This window comes from Peromyscus eremicus, chromosome 16_21, assembly GCF_949786415.1.
Source record: "Peromyscus eremicus chromosome 16_21, PerEre_H2_v1, whole genome shotgun sequence".
Taxonomy (NCBI): domain Eukaryota; kingdom Metazoa; phylum Chordata; class Mammalia; order Rodentia; family Cricetidae; genus Peromyscus; species Peromyscus eremicus.
In genome coordinates, this window is record NC_081432.1 from 54179701 (window position 1) to 54184552 (window position 4852).

Sequence of the window (4852 nt, forward strand, 5' to 3'; positions counted from 1 at the left end):
ATATAATGTACTAATGGTGAGCTACAATTTGGACTAATATGATGCTTATCTCTTGTGTGAAGGAATGTCACTCATGAAATTTATTGTGAGCAGCAGTTGAAAGAGAAACATCCTTTCAGATTTAAAATCTCTGGTTATATTCTGTAAGGACCTACCCCCATAATACAGTATGCAACTGTCCAGTTTAGGATATTAAAAATTTGTTAAGCATCTAAAATTTAAAAAAAAAAAACAGCAAAACCAGATTGTGATGTGTTCTAGAGGATGTAAGAACATGGAAGTTGATATCTTCTCTACAAAGAGGTATAATGCAAACACACTGCTTAGATGTGGGAAACAGTTGAGATAAGGGGAAACATGGCCTCAGAATTGAAGCAAAAGACAACAGCCAAGAGAAAACAACACATTTTAAGAGTGGGAGTCCACCACTGAAAACATCCTGGGAAGCAGTGCCAAAATGGGGGTTCTGGATCAGTTAGAGAATGAAATCCTGTGATAAAACCCTGAGGGAGAGACAAGGAAACAGTATTTAGAACTTCACACTTCCCAGTTCTGTCTCCAAGGGCTTTATCAGATGTGCACAGTTAAAACTAGGAAAAACTTCCTGTTCTTTGTATCCAGATTTAGAAAAAGAAGGAGTACATACCATGTTTTTTTTTCTGAGTCTGGGTTACCTCACTCAGGATGATTTTTTTCTAGATCCATCCATTTGCCTGCAAACTTCATGATGTCATTGTTTTTCTCTGCTGAGTAGAATTCCATTGTGTATATGTACCACATTTTCTTTATCCCTTCTTCAGTTGAAGGGCATCTAGGTTGTTTCCAGATTCTGGCTATTACAAACAATGCTGATATGAACATAGCAGAGCAAGTGCTCTTGTGGTATGATTGGGCATTCCTTGGGTATATGCCCAAGAGTGGTATAGCTGGATCTTGGGGGAGATTTTTTGATTGTACTCACTCATAGGAGGATACTAGATGTGGAACAAGGATGACTGGAATGCTACTCACATTACCAGGGAGGCTACCTGGAAAACAGGACACCAAGAAAGACACAGGAATTATCCAATGACAGAAAAATGGATGAGATCTACATGAACAACATGGACATGAGTGGGGTAATGAAGGACAAGAGTCAAGGGAAAGAGAGCTTGGGGAAGTGGGAGATCCCAGCTGGATCAACAACAGAGAGGGAGAACAAGGAATAGGAGACCATGGTAAATGAAGACCACATGAGAATAGGAAGAAGCAAAGTGCTAGAGAGGACCACAGAAATCCACAAAGATACCCACACAATAGACTGCTGGCAATGGTCGAGAGACAGCTCGAACTGACCTACTCTGGTGATGGGATGGCCAAACACCCTAATTGTCAAGCTGGAAACACCATCCAATGACTGATGGAACTTGATGCAGAGATCCACGGCTAGGCCCCAGGTGGAGCTCCAGGAGCTCCGGGAGTCCAATTAGAGAGAAAGAGGAGGGTTTATATGAGCAAGAATTGTTGAGATCAAGGTTGGATAAAGCACAGGGACAAATAGCCAAACAAATGGAAACACATGAACTATGAACCAATGGCTGAGAGGCCCCCAACTGGATCCGGCCCTCCGAATGGGTGAGATAGTCAATTGGCTTGATCTGTTTGGGAGGCATCCAGGCAGTGGGACCGGGTCCTGTGCTCATTGCATGAGTCGGCTGTTTGAAACCTGGGCCTTATACGGGGTCGCTTGCGAGGAGGGGATTGGACCTGCCTGGACTGAGTCTACCAGGTTGATCTCAATCCTTGGGGGAGGCTTTGCCCTGGAGGAGGTGAGAATATGGAGTAGGCTGGGGGGAAAGGAAGGGGGTGGGAGGGGGGAGAACAAAGGAATCCGTGGCTGATGTGTAGCACTGAATTGTATTGTAAAATAAAATAAAATTAAATTATAATTAAAAAAAGAAAAAGAAGGAGGAGAAGAGGGAAGAAGAGGAGGAAAATAAACAAATGAGTATTTTTGTCTCTTACACATTTTGTGGCTTTTAAAATGAAATAAATATATTTTCATATCATAAACCAACTGTATGAATACACTTCTCATATATTACTAATTATTGTTTCCTTTCTCAAGTAAATTTTTATCCATGCCCTGAAATTGATTTTGAGCTTCCTCATTAGTGGACATATCAGTGGATTTTACTTTTTTCCTTTTCTAAAAAGAAAATTACTGAGATTAATAAGTACTTCTTTTCCTTACTTAGAAAAAAATGTTAGTAGAGATCTAATTAGTTAGTAACATTTGCATAATGACATAATGACCTTTACCCCATCTTTCCCCTATAGCAGATTGTGTGTTATTTCCCACATTCAGAGAGAAATAGTCAAGTTGAACTAGAGTAAAGACAACATATTCAACTTACACGCCTCACTTCTTTAATAGGTGACATGAGAATGTTTCCTCCTTATGAAGAACAGTGGCAAGTCCTGGTGAGATCTTGAAGAGAGTAACAAAAGCATGACAGAATTAACAAGATGTGCTCATGTTGTACTGATGGCACACTGCTTGCTCAGTACCTGAGGCTAGATACAGAGTAGACATTAACCAAAGTTGACTTCAGATGTAAAGGCACAAAGTTGGATTCAACACTCCATACTGGAAACAGGAAGCAAGAGCACTTTGACAATTGCATGTTGCTCAGGGCCTCTGCCCCAGGAAGGGCTTTACCTTCCAGCACCTGGAGACTTGTTCCACATCTAGTGCTCACATGGCTAAAGTTGTTTTCAGTATCTCATTTGGCACAGCAAGTAGCAGTATCTCCATCCCCTATAATGGTGACACAGCCCTTGGAGGTGGCCTTTACAACTTCATTCATGACGGCTTTGGTTCCCTTAGCAAAGGCATCCCATTCAAACACCCCCATAGGTTCATTCCAAATAATAAGCTTTGCCTGGGTCACAATTTGAGCATTGTTTTTAATGCTCTCAGGACCATAGCACAAACCCACTCAGCCAGTTGGTATACCAGAGTCTAGAGTGGCTTGTCCAACTCTTGCATGCTCATGAAACTTGTCAGCAGTTACAAAGTCAACAGGAAAGATTATCTTTACACCATTGTTTTTTGCTTTGGCCATGATCTCTTTTGACAATTTTGGCTCTCTTCTTCAAACAAGGAAGCACCAGTCTCCATGTTCTTGAGTTCCTTCAGGAAGGTGTAAGGAGCCATCCCACCTCCAATAATCATGAAGTTGACTTTTTCTAACATGTTTTTGATGAGTTGGTTATTGTCTTTCACTTTGGTTCCACCAAGGATAGCCAGGAAGGGTTTCTCTGTGTGTTCTAAGACCTTGGCAAAGTAATCTAGTTCCTTCTTCATGAGGAACCCAGATGCCTTCTGGGGCAAATTTACTCCCACCATGGATATGTGGGCCCCTTGTGGGATGCCAAAAGCATCCTTGACGTAGATATCACCGAGTTTCGACAGTGATGCTCTGAAGGCTTCTACTTTAGTGGTTTAGTGATAATCTTTTCCCAGCAGGATCCTGACCCTTGCCTTCTTCCTCTACGTGGAAGCACAGTTTCTCCAAAAGGATGACGGACCCATTATCTGAGTTGGCAGGACGTTTCTCTACTTCAGAGCCCACACATCCTTCAGGAACAAAACATTCTTGTGCAGCCTGGATTTGAGCTCAGCAGCAATAGGCACTAAGGAATATTTGTCTGGCTTAGAGACACCATCAGGCCAGCCAAGGTAATTCATGAGAACTACAGACTTGGCTCCCTTTTCCAGACAATGCTTGATGCTTGGGATGGCAGCCTTGATTCTCTGGTTGTTCGTGATTTGGTTGTTCTTCATGGGAATGTTAAAGTCTACTCTTATGATGACTCTTTTCCCCTTAATGTCTGCTTTGTCCAGAGTCAACTTACTAGAATGAGACATCTTGATGATATTAGTTCCAAGTCTCCTGCCCAACCACCAGTGATAGAATTTGAAAGGAAATCCAGCTCTGTGATTGGACTTGATCCTGTCTATCTTGGTTTGGAAAGTTATGGCGGGTACAGACTCAAACTGCCATCTTAGAATGCTAAAGAGTAAAACTGAGAGCTGAACACTAAAGATGGCAAATTAAAAAGCTTTCAAATAAAAAATGCCAGAGGGCTAGACTTTTTCCTCCTGGTTCTCATTTCTACATCCTCTTTCAAATCTATTTTATTTTTAAGAAAAAAAAGCATAATCAACCATGAGATTACCAAAAATTAAATAACTCTTCCCCACAACCAATCGCCATTTATATTACTGAATAAAATCATCAGCAATGCAAATGGTGAAAATTTGAAAGCATTTTTTTTTTAATTCAAGGTAACATAAGATGTGTCTTCTGTCCTTAATGAATATTTCTGCTGAACTTGATGTTAGGAGTTGTGATATATTGTTGCTTTATGTGGGAATCATGTATTTCTCTTAGCATAGGGTTCTTAAATTATTTATTTATTTTTAGACATTGGTGAAAGAATGTGTGCTGCCTCCTGCAGGAGACTAGCACAGGATACTAGCAAAGAGAACATCACATATCTGTCAGGATTCAGGAGTTATGATATTGTCCTTTTTCTTTCTTTCTTTTTTCTTTTGTTTATTCTCTGTATGGTTTAGAAATCAAGTATTTCTTGAATTGAAATTTCCTACCCAAAATGAAAATGAGTAAAAAAAATTTCAAAAGCATATTTACAAGGTTGATTGAGTGGTGAAACTAGTATGATATCTCTCCAGGTTGCTCTTTTTGTTCAGGATTTTTTGGGCTGTCTGGGGATATCGGAGTTTCCAAATGAATTTTTGGAGGTTCATTTTTCTGTTTCTATGATCACTGTCATGTAGGATTGC

General features: G+C 40.4%; 1 pseudogene; it reads right to left on the reverse strand.

Annotated features, from left to right (window-relative positions):
- Positions 1–2397: 2397 nt before the first annotated feature.
- LOC131926398 (phosphoglycerate kinase 2-like) lies at positions 2398–4182 on the reverse strand (annotated as a pseudogene).
- Between the last annotated feature and the right edge of the window lie 670 nt (positions 4183–4852).